The sequence below is a fragment of the Carettochelys insculpta genome, chromosome 5, assembly GCF_033958435.1.
Source record: "Carettochelys insculpta isolate YL-2023 chromosome 5, ASM3395843v1, whole genome shotgun sequence".
Taxonomy (NCBI): Eukaryota; Metazoa; Chordata; order Testudines; family Carettochelyidae; genus Carettochelys; species Carettochelys insculpta.
In genome coordinates, this window is record NC_134141.1 from 53,125,937 (window position 1) to 53,149,948 (window position 24,012).

The window sequence follows — 24,012 nt, forward strand, 5'->3', positions numbered from 1 at the left end:
ATACTCTCTCTCCAGCCCTTGCGGGGCTCTGTGGTCACCGTGGGCAGCAGCCCTTAGCCCAGGGCTTCTGGCTGCTGCTGCTGCAGCTGGGGGTCCGTGCTGCATATACAGGGTCTGCAACTAGTTGTTGGCTCTGTGTATCTTGCACTGTTTAATGAAAGTGTGTCTGGGAGGGGCCCTTTAAGGGAGCAGCTTGCTGTTGAGTCCGCCCCGTGACCCTGTCTGCAGCTGTGCCTGGCTCCCTTATTTCGATGTGTGCTACTTTGCCGTGTAGACGTTCCCTCGTTGTGCCTATTTCGATGTTGGGCTGAGCAACGTCGAAGTTGAACATCGACGTTGCCAGCCCTGGAGGACGTGTAGACGTTATTCATCGAAATAGCCTATTTCGATGTCGCAACATCGAAATAAGCTATTTCGAAGTTGGGTGCACGTGTAGACGTAGCCTGGAATTTATAAATTTAATTTCGACTATCCTCACCTCCCCAAGTGCTCCTCACAAAGTGGACTTATGCCTGCCACACTCAATCAGCAAACACTGACTGTTGGAGTAGTGCATTGTAGGAAACTATCCCACAGTTCCCTCTTCCTGGTAGCATTGCTGGAGATATGCTTGCTGGTCTTTGACATCTTCCTCCCACATTGCGTTGCCCTCATTCTCCTCCTGTGTTAAGAAAACAGTTGGATGGGAGGAAAAGTAGACTAGCAGCAAAGATGGCAAAGTTAACGGAAATATCTTTCTTCTCTAACTGAATTATTAAGGATTTCAGAAAAATCAGCAAGTGTGTGTCTTCTCAACTGGCCATCCACTGACTGTACCCCCTCCCTTGATTGCATCTGATCCCTGCAAATAACCCAGGGACAATGAAAAGCTTGAAGAAAGAGATGGTAGGAAAGTTTTTTTAAAAAATGAGAGTTGCTGAAGGGAGGGTATTTGGCTTCCCAGTGCACTCTACAGCTTCTGTGAACAGTTTGTCTTCTCAGCTGGCCATTCAGTTGAGACTGTCCCCACTCCTGTGATTGCATCTGATTACTGAAAGTAACACAGTCTGTGTTCTCAACTGGCTAACTACTGACTGTCCCTCCTCCTTTGATTGTATCTGATCCCTGAAAATAATACAGGGACAGTCTGTATTCTCAACTGGCCCTCCACCCACTCTTCCCTGCACAAAGAGGGGCAAATTTAGAAGGAAAAGGATAGAAAGGGCTAGGGAAAAAGATTTTTGTCTTCCCTCTTTACTACACAGACATTGACAACACAGAAAATGGCAGTGAAATCTCATAGACTGAACTTATAATGGAAACAAGAATTTCAACCGGCCCTCCACCCATTGTTCCCTGTGTTTTTTGTGGGGGGGATCAAAGCATGAAGAAGGAGGATAGGAAAGGCTGGGTAAAAGATTTTGTAACTGATATATCAAAGATTTTGCAAAAAGCAGCAGGTGTCTGCAATGGACAGCAAGCAGCCAAAATACTTTTGGTAGGGTGGAGGGCTGTGGTCTGCAGCTGCAGAGCCAGTTCAAGTGTTCCACTGACACTGAAAATCTCAGCTGCCAGGGGAGACTTTCCCCCCACCCAGCAGCAGCAAGCCTCCAAATATATTAGCTGCTGGAGGAGATTTCCCTCAAGCGGCCGTAAGCCCCCTGGGCCCTTGCTGGGGGTGGGTCATGGGAGAGTTTCAGAGGCGGGCAGTTGAAGTAGTCCCCCCAGATATGTTAGCCTCTGGGGGAGACTTTCCCCCCGCACCCAGTGGCATCAAGCTCCCAAATATCTTAAGTGCCAGGGGATTCTTCCTCTTGGGACAGAAAGGCCCCAAAATACTTTTTTGGGGGGGGCATTGAAGTAGTCCCCACATGTGGCAGAAAGGACCCAATTGTAAAGTTAGGGTTGGGGGCCAATTGAAGTAGCGCCCCCTGAATATCTTAGCTGCTGTGGGAGACTTTCCCCTGATGGTTGCAAGCCCCTGAAATTCTTTCCCACCCTTGGAGGCCTAACCATATGCAAGTATGTTTAATCTAATTCTTGACCTCCCCCCCACCCCTCCACTCTCTGATTTGCTCACCTTGATTATCTTTTTCTGATTTGTCCTCCTTGCTTACTGTTTTTGGTTCTCTGTGCCTTAAATATTGAGTCTGTTCTGGTCTGGCTATGGTCTGAAGGAGTGGGTCTGTCCCACAAAAGCTCATCTAATAAACTATTTTGCTAGTCTTTAAAGTGCTACTTGACTGCTTTTTGTTTTGATAGTGTACAGACTAGCATGGCTTCCTCTCTGTTACTGACCAAGATTAGTGCCATGCTGCTTATATTCATACATTCTGAAATCCACCTTCCTGGAGGAGTACAGAGGACTGGGGATGCACTGAAACCTGAATGATACAATGGCTTCCTCCCCTGAACCCCCAGTCTTTTCCCCTCTCCTTACAACCATCCCTACTTATCTCCCTCCTGACAATCCTTTCTCCCCGTGCCCTTTAATTTCTTCACTCCTCTGACTCCTAACACTAGCCCCTGCCTCAGAAGCATTCAGATACCCAATTCTCCCCTTCTCCCACCCCTTGGACTGATTATAAATTCATCAAAATTAATTTGCCACCCATAACTTTCAAAGGCTGTCTCCATACTACTCCTTATCAGAAGAGGTATTTAAATGACATGGATTGGAACTGGTTAATGAGGTTCTGATATGAATATTCAGCACTTCATTAGCATAACAGAAGCCAGTCACGCTTCAAAAGTTCTGTATTCCATATCTAACAGGGTTGCAGTTGGCTTATCCTTAGTTATGTTAACTGATGGTCAGGTGAGTTTCCATCATATAAGTAAATGAATTTGTGATTCACCTAAACATAATCAGCATGTTTCTGTTTAATAGACCAGAACGAAGCAGGATTGCCTAGGAGAGAAAGTGAACCGCATTGAACCAGGTGAGAGCTATTGGGTGTGTTTCCTTTCTGGGCTAGTTGGTTGAATTTCAGTTACTGAGTGATCTTGATTGCTTGTTGGTGAGTTTGATTGTAGGCTGGTATTTTGAATTTGAATTCGAATTCCAGTTTGCTAATCTGTTTGTCTGTGTGAATTTGAATTTCATTTTGTTGTTGATTATCTTTGTGAATTTGAATTTGAATTGGAGTTACTGATTGAGCTCAGTTAGTATGTGTGTGACAGTGATTGAGCCCCTCCCACTGTGACTCCCAAGGGATAGAATAGAGAAGACTTCAAAAGCCAGAGGACCAGGGATCAGAGGAAGTGTGCCGAGCTGCAAACAGGGGGCTGCTAACACAGGAATATGTCTTGTGGGGAGCCCCATTTTATTATTATTTTGCCTTTTTTTGTCTTCTCTTCTGCCTTTCAAAGTGGCACTAATATCATCTGAGGGAATTCTCTGAGAGGTAAAAATGGATAGTGACAAGTCTACTGACAAGTCAGCTGTTGCGGCCTGCACAGTGGGTGCTATGTTTACTTCCTCCAGGACAATAGAATGTAGTACCAGGTGCAATCTGTTCACCATCTTGGAAGGAAAGATTAGAGGAGTTGAGGCACAACTATCAACACTCTGATGCATCAGAGAAGGTGAAGACTTCCTCAGTGGTAGGCAGCATATAACACTGCGGGTACAGCACGCTGAAAAACCAATGAGAGCAGTACAAACTGAGCAAGAAAACTGGAAGCATGTAACCTCCAGGAGAAGAAATCCCTAGGAATGGGAGTTCTATGATCACCACCGCCAAAAGGAGAAGATGGGTGGTGGTGGTTGGGGACTCCCTTCTACGAAGGACAGAGTCATCCACCTACCATCCAGACCTGGAATCTCTGGAAGATTGCTGCTTACCAGGAGATAGAATCCAGGATGTGACAGAGAAGCCGCATCTACACTAGCTGGCTATTTCGAAGTAGTCTTGCCAACTTCAAAATAGCGCCCACTGCATCTACACGCAGCGAGCGCTATTTTGAAGTTGAAATCGACATAAGGCGGTGAGATGTTGAAGTAACTATCCTCATCAGGAGATGGGAATAGCTCCCTACTTCGACGTTGAACGTCGAAGTAGGGTACGTGTAGACGATCTGCGTCCTGCAACATCGAAATAGCGGGATCCTCCATGGTGGCCATCAGCTGAGGGGTTGAGAGATGCTCTCTCCAGCCCCTGAGCTCTATGGTCGCTGTGCACAGCAGCCCCTTAAAGCTCCCCGCCCCCTTATTTCCTGTGCAGGAAGCTGAGAGCTCGTGCAGGCAGCAGCACAGCCATGTGCCCAGCCTGCACGTCTCTCTGCAGCCCCAACCCACCATCCTGCACCACATGGCAGCCAGCCAGCCCCCCATGCGCCCACAGGGAACCCCCCCAAGGGTACCCAGGGCTCCCAGCCTGCCAGCCAGAGGGGGAAGAGGCAGCGGGGCCCCTCCTGGACGGAGGCCAAGATCCGGGACCTGCTGGGGCTCGAGGTTGAGGAGGAGGTGCTCTAGGTAATGGGAAGCAAGAGGCGGAACGCGGATGCGTTCGCTCGGCTGGCCGAGGGCCTGGCTGCCTGGGGTCACCCTGCCTGCACTCCTGACCACGTCAGGAGTAAGGTGAAGGAGCTGCAGCAGGGTTATGCCCGGGCCCGGGACAAGCCCAGCCAATGTGGGGCCTCCCCCGCTGCTTGCCCCTTTTATAGGGAGTTCAGGGAAATCCTGGGCCCCCAGTACACCTCCTCCCCACCCCCGGCCACCCTTGACGCATCGGCCGACGAGCCCCAACAGGCCCCGGAGATGGAGTCCACCCTGGAGGCCAGCCCTGCACCCCAGTGACCCCCCCAGGAGCCCAGATCTGGGACACCGGAGGAGAAGGAGGAGGGGGCCTCCAGCGACGGGGGGCTCCAGATCTCCCTTCCCTCCTGCAGTTCCAGCAGGGCGTCCACCCAATGGCTGTCCCCCGACCATGGGAGCGGAGCGTCAGGTATGTACACCCCTGGTGCACACCCCCGGGGTTAAGGGGCGGGGACAAGAGACATGACCAGGGCCCTCCACAAACCCAGATGACCATGGCCCTGAGGACAGCAGTGGCATGTCCCTCAGAAGAGTCCATCAGCCCCTGCCCCCCAGCAGGACAGTGCCATGCCCCATCCCTGGGGATGGAGGGAGCGGAACCTAGGGTCCCCCGGGGGGGGTTGGACACCCATCATCATCAGCAGCAGCATCTCTGGGGGATGGGGATGGGGAACCAGCAGCAGAGGGGTGGGGGGACAAGGGCCACAGGTCAGGCCCCAGACTAACGGCTGTCTCCACTCTTCTTCCCCCCTCTGTTCTGCAGCTGCACCATTGGAGGGCCCAGAGAGCACCAGCATGGCATCTGTTGTCCCAGAGAGCCCACCAGGGCCATCCCACCATGCCAGCCCCTCGGTGGAGCATGGACCAGCCCCAGGACAAGCCTGACAGCAGCGGGGCCATCTGTGGGCGTCCACAGACCCCCAGCTGCTCGTCACCCTCCGGCATCAGCTGGAGGTGTCCGAGCAGTGCCTGCAGGTGGAGGAGCAGCGGCTCCACCTCCAGGAGTGAGAGCTGGCCTGGCACCAGGAGGCTTGGGGGGTCTTCATGTGCACATTCCAGGACATTGCGCGGCACTTGGCCCCCCCTTCCGCTCCACCTGCCGTCCCTCCACCATCAGCCGTCCTGGGGCCTGCCACCGAGGGGGACCATGGGCCTCCGGACACCGCCCAGCCGTACCTGCCGGTTCTCCTGGCCCCCATGCAGCCTCGACCAGGCCTCCAGCTGAGACATGGGTCGCGCCCCCCAACACCAAGTGCAGGACAATAGGGGTGCGTGGCCGATGACATTGCCCCCCAAAGCCCCCTCCTTTGGACTCATTCCCCCCATGTTGGTGTAAATAGTTTTCGTTCTACCCCTGTTTTGTAACTGCCCCCCAATGTACATAGTTCCCCCCTTATTCTTCTGTTTTCATATTATTAATAATACAAACGGTTGCAGGGTTTTGTTTAAAAAAATTCCATTTTTTTTATTGTACAGAAGTGTGCGTTAGGGGGTGTGCTCTCAGGTTCTCTGTGGCGTGGGTGTGGGGGCAGGGAGTGTTGTGGAGGGTCGGGGGGGTGCAGTGGGTGGCTCACCCGCAGCTGGCCCTGCCAGTGTTAACCCTGCAGCCTGGTCAAAATGGGCCCGCAGGGCGTCCTGGACCCAGATCCCCTCATGGTCGACCTGGCGACTGGGGGCAGCAGGTGGCTGGAAGTCGGCCCTGCCAGCCTCCACAGCCCAGCCCTGGAAGAAGGCCTCTCCCTTGCTCTCCACCAGGTTGTGGAGTGCGCTGCATGCGCCCACAACCTGGGGGATGTTGGTGAGGCCTGCATCCAGGTGGGTGAGGAGACACCTCCAGCGCCCTTGGAGGTGGCCAAAAGTGCGCTCGACCACCTGGCGCGCAGGGTTCAAGCGCGTGTTGAACCACTCCTGGCTGGCTGTGACATGGTGCATGAGCCAGGGCTGGAGGGGGTACGCCGTGTCTGTGATGATGCAGCGGGGCATGGTGATGTCCCCCACAGGGATCTCCTGCTGGGGGATGTAGGTCCCCGCCTCCAGCCGGTGGCACAGGCCCGAATTCCTGAACACCCGGGCATCGTGGGTGCTGCCAGGCCAGCCAACATAAATGTCCAGGAAGCGGCCCCGGCTGTCCACCAAGGCCTGGAGGACCACGGAATGGTATCCCTTCTTATTGAAGAAGCGTCCTTCGCTGTGATCTGGGGCATGGATGGGGATATGGGTCCTCTCCAGAGCCCCAAAGCAATTTGGGAAGCCCAGGCTGGCAAACCCCGCGACGGCAGCATCTGGGTCCCAAGCTGCACAAGCCTGTGGAGGAGCAGAGCATTGATTGTGCGGACGACCTGCAGGGGAAGGACATGAGAGAGCACCGGTAAGAGGTGTTCAGGGTGTGTCTGGCCCTCCCCCCGGGCTCCCCCCTCCCTGCCAGGGCTCCCCCCCTGTCTCCCCCCTCGGGCTCCCCCACGCTCCCCACCGGGCTCTCCCCCCTCCCCCTGGGTCCTTCTTACCTCCATGAGGACAGCCCCAACGGTGGCCTCACCCATGCTGAACTGCTGACCTATGGATCGGTTGCTGTCTGGAGTGGCCAGCTTCCAGACAGCGATGCCGACCCATTTCTCTACAGTGAGGGCACATCGCATGGGGGTGTCCTGGTGCTCTAAGGCAGGGGTGAGCCACTGACAGAGCTCCAGGAATGTCTGCTGGCTCATTCTGAAGTTCCCAAGCCAGCGGCCATTGTCCCACTCACCGAGCACCAGCCGCTCCCACCAGTCCGTGCTCGTGGGGTATCTCCACAGCCGGCAGCGTGTGTGGCCGGGGTGGGCTGGGAGGGCAGCAAGGTCTGGGGCTGCTTCCTCATCCCCCGAGGATAGCTCATCTTCCTGAAATAAAAGATGGTCAGCTGCCTCCTGCATGGCACTGAGCAGGGCAACCACTGCTCCTCCAGGGGTGTGGGCCTCTGGCTGCTGCTGCTGCTGCTGCTGGGGGTCCATGCTGCTTCCATGGGGTTTGCATGCCTGTGGCTCTGCAGACCGCGTGCTGTGCAGGCTGAGTGTGTCTGGGAGGGGCCCCTTAAGGGAGCGGCTTGCTGTTGCCCCGGAAGTGCTAGTCTGCCCTGTGACACTGTCTGCAGCTGTTCCTGTCACCTTATTTTGATTTGGGCTGCTTTGGGCTACGTCTACATGTGAACGCTACATCGAAGTAGCTTATTTCGATGTAGCGACATCGCAATAGGCTATTTCAATGAATAACGTCTACATGTCCTCCAGGGCTGGCAACGTCGACGTTCAACGTCGATGTTGCGCAGCACCATATCGAAATAGGTGCTGCGAGGGAACGTCTACATGCCAAAGTAGAACACATCGAAATAAGGGTGCCAGGAACAGCTGCAGACAGGGTCACAGGGCAGACTAGCGCTTCTGGGGCAACAGCTAGCCTCTCCCTTAAAGGGCCCCTCCCAGACACATGCAGCCTGCACAGCACACGGTCTGCAGAGCCATAGGCACACACACCTCGAGCGACGCAGTCATGGACCCCCAGCAGCAGCAGCAGCAGCAGCCAGAGGTCCACACAGCCGCCCCTGCAGAAGCAGTGCTCACCCTGCTCCATGCCATGCAGGAGGCAGCTGAGCACCTCCTTGCCACAGAGGAGGAGCTGCCCGCAGGGGAGGAGGAAGCAACCCCCAACCCTGCAGCACCCCGCCCCCCCGACCCGGCCGCACAAACTGCTGGCTGTGGAGCTATCCCACGAACACTGACTGGTGGGAGCAGCTGGTGCTCGGAGAGTGGGACGATGACCGCTGGCTCCAGAACTTTTGCATGAGCTGGCAGACATTTCTGGAGCTATGCCAGTGGCTCACCCCCACACTGAGGCACCAGGACACCACCATGCGGCGTGCCCTCAGCGTCGAGAAACGGGTCGGCATCGCTGTCTGGAAGCTGGCCACTCCAGACAGCTACCAATCCATAGTCCAGCAGTTTGGAGTCGGCAAGGCCACGGTCAGGGCTGTCCTCATGGAGGTAAGAGGACCCATGGGGGGAGGGGGAGGGGAAGGGGGAGGGGGCCCTGGCAGGGGAGGGGAGGGAGAGGGGCCCTGGCGGGGGGGGAGGGGGGCCCTGGCGGCGGGGAATGGGAGGGGGGCCCTGGCAGGGGAGGGCCACACACCCTGCACACCCCTCATTGGTGCTCTCCCATGTGCTTCCCCTGCAGGTCGTCCACGCCATCAATGCCCTGCTCCTCCACAGCCTCGTGAGGCTTGGGGACCTGGATGCCACCATCACGGGCTTTGCCACCCTGAGCTTCCCCAATTGCTTCAGGGCTCTGGATGGGACTCACATCCCCATCCATGCCCCGGAACACAGTGGAGGACGCTATTTAAACAGGAAGGGCTACCACTCAGTAGTCCTCCAGGCCTTGGTGGACAGCCGGGGCCGTTTCCAGGACATTTATGTGGGCTGGCCTGGCAGCACCCACGACGCCCGGGTATTATGGAACTCGGGCCTGTGCCGCTGGCTGGAGGCGGGGACCTACATCCCCCAGTGGGAGATCCCTGTGGGGGACACCACCATGCCCTTCTGCATCATCGCAGATGCGGCATACCCCCTCCGGCCCTGGCTCATGCACCTGTACATGGGCCATCTGTCTGCCAGCCAGGAGCACTTCAACCAGCACCTGAACCACTCACGGCAGGTAGTGGAGCGCACATTTGGGCTCCTCAAAGGGCACTGGAGGTGTCTCCTCACCTGCCTCGATGCGGGCCCCACCAACGTCCCCCAGATTGTGGGTGCGTGCAGCACCCTACACAACCTCGTTGAGAGCAAGGGGGAGGCCTTCTTTCAGGGCTGGGCGGTGGAGGCCGGCAGGGCCGATGTGCAGCCACCTGCTGCCCCCAGTCACCAGGTGGACCCCGAAGAGACCTGAGTCCGGGAGGCCCTGCGTGCCCAGTTCGATGAGGCCACTGAGTGAACGCTAGCAGGCCCCCCCACTTCCCCCCCCATCCACCACAACACTCCCTGCCCCTACGCCCACACCACAGAACACCCAAGAGCACCCCCCCCCACTTTTCTTGTAAAAATAAAAGCAGACGGTTGTTCATCAACTCAAATATCTTTAGAACTCTTATTATTATTATCAGCAAGACTAACTATTTACAGGGAAAATCTAACTTATATATATAGATAGATAGATATTATAAAAATAGGGATAACATGAAAGGGGAAGACAAGGAAGGGGAGAACTATTTACATGGGGGGTAAGGATCAGCATTGTAACGGGGTCAAATATACAAACTATTTACAGCAAACTAACTTAAAAACTGGGGGGAATATATACAAAGGGGGAGGGGGGGCCACGTCCTGGGCCCCACGCCCCTAAAGTCCAGAGCTGGGAGTGGGCGGCCGGGATTCCCACCTCGGCCTCATTCCTGGCCAGGGCTGGCTGGTGGCCAGGTGGACCGGGAGATACGGCCGGCGAGTGTCAGCTGGCCCCAGGTCCCCCTCGGTGGAAGGGCCCTCGGTGGTGGGTGGCGGTGCGACGGCAGATGGCGCAGCGGCTGGAGCAGCAGGAGGAGCAGCAGGAGGAGCAGGCAGGGCGGGCGCTGCGGTGGCCGGCGCAGCATGGGGGGGCCAGGTAGTCCACGACACAGTTGAAGGTCCGCTTGTAAGCTCCCCATGCCTCCTGGCCCCAGGCCAGCGCCCGCTCCTGCAGCTGGAGGTGGCGTTCCTCCACCCGCAGCCGCTGCTCGGCGACCTCCAGCTGCTGACGGTGGAGGGCCAGCAGCTGGGGGTCTGTCGCCATTGGCTGGTGGTGCTGGGTCCACCGTCTTCCCCACCGTGGGGCTGGTCGGTCCTCTGCTGAGGGGCTGGCCTGGAGTGATGGCCCCGGAGGGCTGTCTGGGACCACTGACGCCTCGCCGGCGCTCTCTGGTCCTTCCGAAGGTGCAGCTGCGGAACACAGGGGTTGGGGGGAAGAAGAGTGGAGACAGCCGATAGTGTGGGCCCCGAGCCGTGGCCCTTGTCCCCCCACCCCTCTGCTGCAGGTTCCCCATCCCTGTCCCCAGGAGATGCTGCTGTGATGGGGTTCAGGGGTCCCCCTGCACTGCACCCCATCCGCTGGCAGGAGTGACTCTCACTCACCAGGTGCAACAGGAGGTTTATTAGGCAACAGATGCCCAGTTTCTCACAGAAGTGACAGTACAGCAGTCAGAGACAGTCCTTCCAACTCGTCCTGGGGAGAAGACCCCGAGGGGTGCCCCTCTGGGGCGTAGCTTTCCCCCTCCTCAGGCTAGCTGCTTCCTAGCTCTCCCTTCCCCTAGCCTCTAACTGCCACCCCTGATTCAAACCCAGCTCGGCTCCTCCCTCCTCTTTGTTCAGGGCAGAGGTGTAACCTGCCAGTTGTAGCCCCAGGATCATCCTTAGCCACTGGGAGCTATTCAGCTTGTTGCTCATATCTAGCCTGAGTCTTGCATTTGCACTCCCCCCACTCCATCACATGCTGCTGCTGCTGCTGCTGCTGGGTGTCCCACCCCCCCCCACAGGGGACCCTAGAGGTTCCACTCCCCCCCCAGCCCTGGGGATGGGGCATGGCACTGTCATGCTGGTGGGGGGGCAGGGGCTGATGCACTCTTCTGAGGGACATGCCATTGCTGTCCGTGGGGCCATGGTCATCTGGGTATGTGGAGGGCCCTGGTCATGTCTATTACCCCCACCCCTCAACCCCGGGGGTGTGCTTCGGGGGGGTACATACCTGACAGTCCACTCCCACGGTCGGGGGACACCCGGGGGGTGGATGTCCAGCTGGAGCTCCTGGATGGGAGGATGATCTGGAGGCCAGCGTCACTCGAGGAGGACTCCCCCTCCTCCTCTTCCTCTGGTGCCCCAGGGGTGGGCTCCTGGGGGGACCCCTGGCGTGCAGGGCTTGCCTCCGGAGCGGACTCCGCCTCTGGGGCCTGCTGGGGCTCCTCGGCCAAGGTATCAAGAGTGGCCGGAGGGGAGGAGGTGTGCCGGGGGCCCAGGACGTCCCTGAGCTCCCTGTAAAAGGGGCAAGTGATGGGGGTGGCCCCAGATCGGCCAGCCGCATCCCGGGCCCAGGTGTAACCCTGCCGCAGCTCCTTCACTTTACTCCAGACATGATCCGGAGTGCAGGCAGGGTGACCCCGGGCAGCCAGGCCCTCGGCCAGCTGAGCAAACGCATCCATGTTCCGCCTCTTGCTCCCCATTACCTGGAGCACCTCCTCCTCACTCCAGAGCCCCAGCAGGTCCTGAAGCTCGCCCTCTGTTCAGGAGGGGCCCCGCTGCCACTTCCCCGCCTGGCTGCTGGGCTGGGAGCCCTGGCTCCCCTTGTGGGGGGTCCCCTGGAGGTGCTTGGGGGGCTGGTGTGCGGCCATCGCAACTGGGGGGTGTGTCTGGGGCGGCTGAGGGACGTGCAGGCTGGCCGCGTGTCTGGGCTGCCACCTGCACGTTCTCTCAGCTTCCTGCACAGGAAGGGAGGGGGCAGGGAGATTAAGCCGCGTCTACACGTGCACGCTACTTCGAAGTAGCGGCGCCAACTTCGAAATAGCGCCCGTCACGGCTACACGTGTTGGGCACTATTTCGAAGTTGAAATTGACGTTAGGCAGCGAGATGTCGAAGTCGCTAACCCCATGAGGGGATGGGAATAGCGCCCTACTTCGAAGTTGAACATCGAAGTAGGGCACGTGTAGATGATCCGCGTCCTGCAACATCGAAATAGCGGTGTCCGCCATGGTGGCCATCAGCTGAGGGGTTGAGAGACACTCTCTCTCCGGCCACTGCGGGGCTCTATGGTCACCGTGTGCAGCAGCCCTTAGCCCAGGGCTTCTGGCTGCTGCTGCTGCAGCTGGGGATCCATGCTGCATGCACAGGTTCTGCAACCAGTTGTCGGCTCTGTGGATCTTGTGTTGTTTAGTGCAACTGTGTCTGGGAGGGGCCCTTTAAGGGAGTGGCTTGCTGTTGAGTCCGCCCTGTGACCCTGTCTGCAGCTGTTCCTGGCACCCTTATTTCGATGTGTTCTACTTTGGTGTGTAGACGTTCCCTCGCAGAGCCTATTTCAATGTGGTGCTGCCCAACGTCGAAGTTGAACGTCGACGTTGCCAGCCCTGGAGGACGTGTAGACGTTATTCATCGAAATAGCTTAACCAAGCTATTAGCTAACTTAGCTAAGACTAACAAATTGATAGTATTTAAGGTGCTACAGGACTGTGTAGAAAAAGGACAGTATTGATTTAGAGTGGCTATATCTGTTAGAGAATCTCATCTGGAAGATTAATTGCAGCGGCCTTTCTCATCCCAAGCCATGCTCCTCTCCATATTCAGCCACCTGAAGAAGAGGTGAATAATTGTGTTCTGTTGCAGAGGAGTAACAACATGTCAACAGAGCAAATGATTTTCAGTTGTCCTGTTTCAGGTTTTTATAGTGTTTGGCAACTTTTGCACCTCTAAGGTTGCCAGAAACCTTTTATTCCTAAATCTGAATTCCTAAATTGTTGTATTGTAATCTTGTGATATTTTATCATTGACTGGGACTGCTTATTGTAAAGATTCTGTTTGCAAAATGAAATACTAGTTTATCAACGTTTCATTTGATGTGACAAAATCTGTTAGAATGTGGAAGGCCTGGGTTTAAGGATAACTTCAGGTGTCTTGCTATCTAGGATTATGAGCATCACAAGGACTATGAAGGTGATATTTTAGAGCTCTGCATGTCAGATGAGAGAAAGATAGCAGAAAGGGTGTAAGTTATTTGCAAATTCAGAACTTCCTGTCCACACACTTTGTAGGATTTTGGCCTGAAGGAGATGTCACTTCTAGCTTTCCATATGGGGGTATATGTCTTAGGTTTTTCCATAGTATGCTATTAAAATTCCACAGACCTTCTAATTTTCTCCAAAGACTTCCACCTGAGACAATCAAAACTTCAGTGACTGATTCTGATTGTTATCTTCCTTAAAGATAGGTATCTAGTCATAGCACAGAAACAATGTCATGTGACTTAGGTGATCTAGCCAATGTTGGTGATTGTGGGAGGGGCTTGGAAGGGGCTGAACCTTGGGAAGAAGTGTCAGGGCTCCAGGAAGCTATCTCTCAGTGCTGCATAAAATGCACTGTACCTCCCACAGCCAGCTGTCAGTGTGTCCCATACCATCTCATGTGATGTTCCAGTGGCAATTTAAAGGGCCTAGGCCTCTGGCTGCTGCCATGGTAACTACAATGGCAGCCCGTATCCCTGAGCCCTTTTTTAATTGCAGGACATCAGGGCAAATGTCCCCTTTCCCTGCCCCTGTGTTGGTGGCCCTGGGTGACTATACTGTTCAATTATGATATTTTTGCATATGAGTCTTAACTACAAATTTACAAACAATCCTTAAACTGAGAAGTTAATCAAAACTTTCAACAGATCTATGCCTACAATGTACAAGTAGTTGAATTTGTATAATTCATTTAAAAAACTGAATTCAATCAATCATTTAGTCACTGGCAGATTTGTGACTTTGTGAACATATCAGACTAAGTTCATCATGAATCACTGCATTCAGGGTAGGGGGGAAGGGGGCGGGGGAGGGTGTTAGGTGATAGTTTATCATTTCCCTCTACGAGGAAAGGAAAATGGTTTCATCTTTGTTATTATGCCAGAATATGCACATTGTTTTTTCTTAGCTCTGACATGATGCAAGCATTTGAATAATAAAAATGAAATGGCTTTTGTATCTAAGCCTTGCAAACAGACACTAGACATACAGCATAATTAGACAGGTCTTCAAATTATAATAATAGAAACCTTACTATAAAGGTTTCCCTCCTGAATACATTGTGGTGAATTTACTCAGTTCTTTTCTGTCTGGTGATGGCTTCAGTAATGAGATTCAGAGCCCATGAAGGCCTTAGATTTCTCAAATAAAATACCAAACTTTAAAAGCATCTTTAGGACAGGAGTGTCCTAACTTATGGTGAAAGTTTAGGGGTGAAAGATAAATAGCTCTGTAGGCAAATGTGAAACAGGTAATGGCTAATTATGTGATGGTAATCACCAAGTTGGTTTAAATTAGATTTTTGTACACTTACGCAATCAGCACACGGTCCAATGCCCCTTCAGTTTACACAGCGAGGCTCAATCTGCATTGCAGTTCTTTTTCTTTTTTAAAATTTCACATTATACAAGAAAACAAAGCAGCAGAAATGTAGCACTCTAAAGAATAACAGAATGATTTATTCAGTGATGAGCTTTCATGGGACAGACCCACTTCATCAGATCAATCTCATTTCTAATACAGGCTGACATTTATAAATACAGAGGACCAAAAAAAAAAGAAAATGCAATAAAAACTGACAAATCGAATAGGATTGAAGGAAAGGAGTCAGGGGTGGAGAGATGTTAATTGTCCTGTCTGAGAAAATTATGAGCATCAAAGGAAGGGAAGAAGTCCTAGTAATGCGTGAGGTAATTGATGTCTCTGTTCCTACCACGTGTTAATGTGTCAAATTTGAATATGAACTCTAACTCACAAATTTCTTGCTCTAATTTGTTTTTAAATTCATTGTGTTCCAAGACAAAAATTCTCAGGTCTTATAGCGGAATGGCCTCTCCATTGAAGTGTTCTCTGACAGGCTTATGTGTGTGGAGTTTCTTGATGTATGCTCTGTGTTCATTTATTCTTTGGCAAAGGTTTTGCACAGTCTGTCCAATGTACTTAGTGTCAGGGAATTGTTGGCACATAACAGTATATATACTGTTACTGGTAGTACATGCAAATGTGCCTTTGATCTTGTAACTAACGTGTTTGGGTCCAGTGATGGTATCCCCAGCATAAATATGTGGATAAATATGGCAGTGAGGTTTGTTGCCAGGAAAAGTTCCAGGGTTAGTATTATTGTGGTGTAGCCTGTGATTGCTGGTGAGAATCTTTCTCGGGTTAGGAGGTTATTTATAGGAAAGGACAGGCCTGTTACCAAGAGCCTTCTGGAGTGTAGCATCCTGATCCAGAAGCAGTTGTAGATTTTTAAGGATTCATTAGAGGGGTTTGAGTTGGGGGCTATAGGCGATGACAAGTGGTGTTCTGTTGTTGATCTTCTTGGACCTATCTTGAAGTAGCTGGTCTCTGGGTATTCGTCTGGCCCTGTCAATTGTTTTGTTTTTGTTTTTTTCCTTCTGCCACTGGATAATTCAGTTTTATAAATGATTGGTAGAGGTCTTGTAATTTATGGTCTCTGTTAGTAGGATCAGAGCAGATGAGATTGTATCTAAGGGCTTGACTATGGAGCTAAGGACTCATCCCCAAATTGGAAAAAATTGTGAGTGAGAATAAAGTTACATAGGTCAGCCACCAGCTTTGCTGTGGTAATATCAGGGATGGTATTCCTGATAACTTCTAGTCCACCCTCATGTAGATGACTCATACCTCCAGATTAGAGGCACTTTCTATGGGCACCTGCATGGCCCCACAGTATGCTAATATATTTTTGGCTGACTTGGAACAATGATTCCTTAGCTCTTGTCCCCTGTTACCCCTCCTTTACTTACACTACATAGATGACATCTTTTATCATTTGGACCCATGGTAAAGAGTCTCTGGAAGAATTCCACAGAGATTTTAACAACCTGAATCCTACCATCTGTCTCAGCCTTGACTATTCCACACAAGAAATACATTTCCTGGATACCACAGTACAAATCACTGATGGTGACATCAACACCACTCTCTACTGGAAATCCACTGACTGCTACACTTACCTTCATGCCCCCAGCTTCCATCCGGCACTCACCATACAATCCATTGTTTATAGTCAAGCCCTTAGATACAATCTCATCTGCTTTGATCATACTAACAGAGACTGTAAACTGCAAGACGTGTAGCAAGCATTTATAAAAAAAAAAAATTACCCAGCAACAGCAGTTAAAAAAAAACAATTGACAGGGCCAGACAATACCCATAAACCAGCTACTTTGAGATAGGCCCAAGAAGATCAACAACAGAAAACTGCTTGTCATTACCTATCACCCTTAACTCAAACCCCTGCAATGCATCATTAAAAATCTACAAGCTATTCAGGATCAGGATGCTGCACTCCAGAAGGCTCTAGGTGACAGGCCTATCCTTTCCTGTGGACAACCTCCTAACCTGAAAAAGATTCTCACCAGCAATCACAGGCTACACCACAATAATACTAATCCTGGAATATTTCCTTGCAACAAACCTCACTGCCATATTTGTCTTCATATTTATTCTGGGGATACCATTACTGGACCTAAATATGTTAGTTACAAGATCAAAGGCACATTCTTGTGTACTTCCAGCAACATTACATATGCTGTTATATGCCAACAATGCCCTGACACTATGTATGTTGGACAGACTGGGCAAATCCTTTGCCAAAGAATAGAAGAACAGAGAGCAGACATCAAGAAACTCAATGCACATAAGCCTGTCAGAGAACACTTCAATGGAGAGGGCCATTCTGTTAAAGATCTGCTTATTTCTGCTGCAAAAATCATCAGTAATTGAAAGAGAGCTTGAAGAAGCCAATTGTGGCCCAGCAGAAAGTGGCAGGGTGGATAGAGCTCATAGTCTCACTCCTACTGAAGAGCCAGATGGCCTTGGAACAAAAAGAATCTAACAGATTAGATCAAGAGATTTGTGAGTTGGAGTTCATATTTAAGTTCAACACATTAACACATGGTATCAACAGAGACATCAACTACCTCGTGCATTATAAGGACTGCTTCCCTTCCTTTGATGCTCGCAATTATCTTATACAGGACAATTAACATCCCCCCACCTCTCACTGCCTTCCTTCGATCCTATTTGATTGCTTTTTATTGCTTTTTTTATTGGTCCTCTGTACTTATACGTGTCAGTCTGTATTGGAAATGAGATTCATCTGATGAAGTGGGTCTGTCACACAAAAGGTCATCACTGAATGAATCATTTTGGCTACGTCTACACGTGCACCCAACTTCGAAATAGCTTATTTCGATGTTGCGACATCGAAATAGGCTATTTCGATGAATAACGTCTACACGTCCTCCAGGGCTGGCAACGTCGATGTTCAACTTCGACGTTGCTCAGCCCAACATCGAAATAGGCACAGCGAGGGAACGTCTACACGCCAAAGTAGCACACATCGAAATAAGGGAGCCAGGCACAGCTTCAGACAGGGTCACGGGGCGGACTCAACAGCAAGTCACTCCCTTAAAGGGCCCCTCCCAGACACACTTTCATTAAACAGTGCAAGATACACAGAGCCAACAACTAGTTGCAGACCCTGTATACGCAGCACGGACCCCCAGCTGCAGCAGCAGCAGCCAGAAGCCCTGGACTAAGGGCTGCTGCCCACGGTGACCACAGAGCCCCGCAAGGGCTGGAGAGAGAGTATCTCTCAACCCCCCAGCTGATGGCCGCCATGGAGGACCCCGCTATTTCGATGTTGCGGGACGCGGATCGTCTACACGTCCCTACTTCGATGTTGAACGTCGAAGTAGGGCGCTATTCCCATCCCCTCATGGGGTTAGCGACTTCGACGTCTCGCCGCCTAACGTCGATTTCAACTTCGAAATAGCGCCCGACGCGTGTAGACGTGACGGGCGCTATTTCGAAGTTAGTGCCGCTACTTCGAAGTAGCGTGCACGTGTAGACGCAGCTTTTGTTAGTCTTTAAAGTGCTACATGTCTGCTGCTTCATTTTGTTGGAGTACAGACTAACACGGCTACCTCTCTGTTAGTATTCAACATTATCTAACCTTTCAGCTTGTGAAACATTTGCATTGAATGGGTTGGAGTGAAATCTTCCCCAACACCAATTGCTTTTGTAAGTTGTGAAAGCATGACATGTATCCTTAGATAGATGTTTCAAGTGTTTATATTGTTTGTATAAGGCAATATAATGAACAGGAGTGTGTAAGGTTTAAATATGCCAGGTCTTAAGCTATTCATTAAAATCTTTGCAAGCTCTTGGGACAGGAGGAAAAAAAGACACCTAACCACCTACTAATGGGTTCTCTCCTGTATGCCATAGGAATCCCTTTGGCAAACAATGCCAAATACGACATTGCAGTTAAACAGGGTGTGCTTTAGGGTAAGGGTTTTGCAAAAGTCAATATTTCTAGCTCCTCTCGGGGACAGTTTATGCTGTATATAGCAATTGTTGTTCAATTAAAATCACATGCTTATTTCTGCTGCAAAAATCACCAGTAATTGAAAGACATCTTAAAGAAGCCAATCATGGCCCAGCAGAAGGTGACAAGGTAGAGGGAGCTCACAGTTTCACTCCTACTGAGGAGCCAGATGGACCTGGATGCCTGCTAGAGAAGGGTACCTGATACAGAGCAATGCTGGGGAAGGGCAGTAGGATCTGGGGAGCTCTGAACTAGCAACCTACCAGGCTCAGGCCTTGCTATATCAGCTTATTTCTATTTCTTCTGATTCTGAATTGAGGAAAGCAGGGAGGATCCATTGGATCACATGGGAATAGATAATGTTAGCTCTTTGTGTGAAGGGAGCTTTTTTGTTTTAATAATGAATAGTCCTCTGTTTAGCACACATTGCCATTTTATTAAAGTATGTCTGTTTCATGGAAAACATAAAACAAATTAAGGAGAAGCAGTTAAATTATAATCTGATTTCCATATTCTTATTAAGCATAGTGATAGAAAAGCCTTAATGTTTCAAAGCCGTTGTTCTATATACACAAGTTATTTTTCTTAATGAAGGACATAATAAAGTTGATGCTCAGTTTAATTAAGACACTCAAAATATGAATAATATATAGAACAACTGACAGAAAACCCCTGGACTATAAATATCAATAAAAACCTTTAATTTTAGGCTATTGTTTAAAACTACCAAACCACGTATTGCAGTCTCTTGTGCGAATGGATGCTTTTGTCTTCAAAGCAATGTTAATATAACAAAATATATGTTTACAGTAGTCTTCAGTGATCTTTTTTTTTGTGGGAGTTTAATAGTAATAGGATACTGCAATTTGTCATAGCTGCAGGTACAGACAGCGGTTTGAATGCAGTAGGGAGGGAGCCTCCTGGCTCCAGCATGACAGCACTATAGAATCATAGGGCAGGAAGGGACCTCAGGAGGTCATCTAGTCCAGCCCCCTTTTTCAAGCAGGATCAACCCCAATTAAGTCATCCCAGCCAGGACCTTGTCCAGCCAGGACTTAAAAACCTCTAGTGATGGAGAATCCACCACCTCCCTAGGCAATGCATTCCAGTGCTTCACCATCCTCCTGGTGAAACAGTTTTTCCTAATATCCAACCTACTCCTCTCATTCTCTAACTTCAAAGCATTGCTCCTTGTTTTGCTATCTGTCACCACTGACAACAATTTCTCCCCATCCTCTTCAGAGCACCCCTTCAGGAAGTTGAAGGCTGCTATTAAATTACCCATCACTCTTCTCTTCTGTAAACTAAATAAGCCCAGATCCCTCAGCCTCTCCCCATAGTCATGTGCTCCAGCCCCTCAACCATTTTCGTTGCCCTCCATTGAACCTGGTCCAGCACATTCACATCCTTTCTCTACTGGGGAGCCCAAAACTGTTTGCAATACTCCAGATGAATAGAGGGGAACAACAACCTCTCTAGATCTGCTCAAAATGCTCCTCCTAATGCACCCCAATATGCCACTGGCCTTCTTGGCTACAAGGCCACACTGTTTACTCATATCCAGCCTTTCATCCACCACAACACCTATGTCCCCTTCCATTGCACTGCTGCTTAGTCAGTCAGTCCCCAGCCTACAACAATTCTTGAGATTCTTGCGTCCCAGGTACAGGACTCTACACTTCTCCTTGTTGAATCGCATCAGATTTCTTTTGGCCCAATCATAAGAACATACGAATGGCCATACCAGGTCAGACCAAAGGTCCATCCAGCCCAGCAGCCTGTCTGCTGACAGTGGCCAGTGCCAGGTGCCCCAGAGGGGGTGGACCAAAGACAATGATCAAGCGATTAGTCTCCTGCCATCCATCTCCAGCCTCTGCCAATCAGAGGCCAGGGATACCATTCCTACCCTTGGCTAATAGCCTTTTATGGACCTAACCTCCATTTTATCCAGGTCACTCTGGATATCCTCCAATGTATCTGCCTCTCCCCCTAGCTTAGTGTCATCTGCAAACTTGCTGAGCATGTAATCCAATCCCTCATCCAGGTCGTTAATAAAAATGCTGAACAACATCGGCCTCAGAACTGAGCCTTGGCACACTCCGCTTGAAACGGACCACCACCCAGATATTGAGCCATTGACCATTACCTGTTGGGTCCGACTGTCAAGCCAGCTTTCTATCCATCTTATAGTCCATGGATCTAATCCATACTTCCTCATCTTATGGGCAAGAATATTGTGGGATACTATATCAAAAGCTGTGCTGAAGTCAAGGTATATCACATCCACTGACTTCCCCATGTCCAGAGAGCCTGTTACCTCGTCATAGAAGTTAATCAGGTTGGTCAGGCAGGACTTGCCCTTGGTGAATCCATGCTGACTACTCTTTATCACTTCCCCTCTTCCAAGTGCTCCAAACTGAATTCCTTAAGGATCCTCTCCATTATTTTCCCAAGGATTGAGGTAAGGCTGACTGGTCTATAGTTCACTGGATTGTCCTTCTTTCCTTTTTTAAAAATGGGTACAACATTTGCCTTTTTCCAATTATCCAGGATCTCCCTCGATCTCCAAGGCTACGTCTACACGTGCACCCAACTTCGAAATAGCTTATTTCGATGAATAACGTCTACACGTCCTCCAGGGCTGGCAACGTCGATGTTCAACTTCGACGTTGCTCAGCCCAACATCGAAATAGGCACAGCGAGGGAACGTCTACACGGCAAAGTAGCACACATCGAAATAAGGGAGCCAGGCACAGCTGCAGACAGGGTCACGGGGTGGACTCAACAGCAAGCCGCTCCCTTAAAGGGCCCCTCCCAGACACACTTTCATTAAACAGTGCAAGATACACAGAGCCAACAACTAGTTGCAGACCCTGTATATGCAGCACGGACCCCCAGCTGCAGCAGCAGCAGCCAGAAGCCCTGGGCTAAGGGCTGCTGCCCACGGTGACCACAGAGCCCCGCAAGGGCTGGAGAGAGAGTATCTCTCAACCCCCCAGCTGATGGCCGCCATGGAGGACCCCGCTATTTCGATGTTGCGGGACGCGGATCGTCTACACGTCCCTACTTCGATGTTGAACGTCGAAGTAGGGCGCTATTCCCATCCGCTCATGGGGTTAGCGACTTCGACGTCTCGCCGCCTAACGTCGATTTCAACTTCGAAATAGCGCCCAACACGTGTAGACGTGACGGGCGCTATTTCGAAGTTACTGCCGCTACTTCGAAGTAGCGTGCACGTGTAGACGCAGCCCAAGAGTGTTAAAAGATAATGGCCAAATGCTCTGCAGTGACATCTTCCAATTCCCTCAGTACTGTTGGATACATTAAATCCAGAGCCATGGATCTGTGTACATCTAGTTTTTCTAAGTAGCTCTTAATGTCTTCCTTCCCCACCGAGGGTCCTCCACCTTCCCACACTGCATTGGCTAGCACCATAGTGTGGGAGCTGTTCTTGCCCATAAAAACTGAGGCAAAAAAAACATTAAGTACTTCAGCTTTTGTTATATCATCTGTCACTAGGTTATCTCTCTCATCCAGTAACAGCCCCACACCTTCCCTGATAACCCTCTTTTTGTTAACATGCCTGGTTTGTTTGTGGCTGGATAATGGATTGCTTCTCAGAAAACCATACAGGAAAAAACAGGCAGGTGAAGGGATCTAATTACAGGGTGGCTCCAAACCTCCCACCGCTAAGGCATGGGGAAAATGCAGAGTTTGCTGCACGCCTCACTCTGGGTTAGGACTTGGGGGTTCAAGGGGCAGATGAACCAGTACCTGCCCCAGCAGGGGAACATATCCCTCCCCAGACTGTGTTTGCTGGAGCTGCAGCACTCATGGAGAGGCACTTCTCACCTGTCCACAAACTGCTGTGGAGGGAGAGGGCTTAGACAGTCCTCTTTCCCTGGGGCAGCCTCCAGGCTGAAACACTGAACCCCATCTCCACCCCAAAGCAATTAATTAAATGAAGCATGCACACTTTCATTATATTTTCCAAAAAACAAAATTGGGTTAAAGACCTAAGCAATAGCAGGTAAATCTTCTAGTCAGACATAAAAATACAAAAGTGTAACAGCACACCATTACTGAAAAATTGTTGATTTTTAAATTCCTTTTTAACCACACTATTACTGAAAAGTCAATTGGAATATAAATATACTTGTATTTCAGTTTATAGCACATACAACTGTGTTAACAAATCATTGTATGAAATTTTGGTTTAGTTTCAGTTTAGTTTGTCTACTTCTTTTTATTTAGCCTGACAAACATTTAAATTTATTTAAAACTAGGCAAACATGTAGATGAGTTGCAGTCCCCCTGGAAGACCTCTGCTTATCCTCTAGGGGTATGCACACATGTTTAAGTACCATTAGTTCAGAGCACTGGCAAGCTGAGGTAACAGCATGAGGTAAAGGAGGCTAAATATCAATCTGCTTTGCCAATATGAGTTGTAAGCAATATGACATTTACATATGTTTCCCTTCATTCTCACTCTGAGCTCCCTTCCACAGAACTGTACAGTCCTCAAGGCCGCAGTTAAGTCTAAAGCCTGGCCAGGAAAGGAAATAGATAAATAAAATGGCCAGTCTGACAAATCATACCCCACAAGGGTAGAGTAATCCAAGAATCCATCAAACTTTTAAAAGTTGATAATGTGAAGAATTTCTACTTCTACTGTGATAGCATGAAGCAGTACTCCATTTCTCAACAGTGCTAACTTATGTACCACAGCATACGCCATGAAAGTTCATAGCCTACCTGAATGCTTCTGCACGCAGCTGCATTGAAAGAGCAATATGCAAGGTGTAGTCCTGCTTATATGGAAGACTCTGAATTGTGTACTTGGGGTTCAAATCACACTGCCAGGTATGCTGAATACTTTTACTCATATAACACATGAGTAGCCCAGCTCAAAATAGCTTTAAAGTTAAGAGGAAGAGATTGTGTTTTATAAACTGAAACAAAACCCCTTATTTATATTCTTAAGCCTGGGTATGGATGCAGTCTTTGAACTTTTTAATAAAAGTGTCTTTGGAAATGTAATTCACTATATCTAACCACTGGACTTTTATTTTATCGGTACTTTTTCAAAGTATTAAACTTATTATTTCTCTGACTGTGTTTTTCATATTTCCGTAATAAATTGAGTGTTAAAGAAACGGAATAATTTGTTGAAAGAAAAGAGAATTTGTGATATTGTATGTCCTTTTGATTGTTTGGATGCAGGGAAAAGATAAAGCCAATATCATATGCTCTATTTTATTCATGTTAGGTTTTCTTGTACATACCTAGAAGCCTAGAGGAACCTTAAGTCTGGACAAAAGGAACAACCCAATCCCCCACTTATGAAGCACACCTCAAAGAATGGGCATACAGTT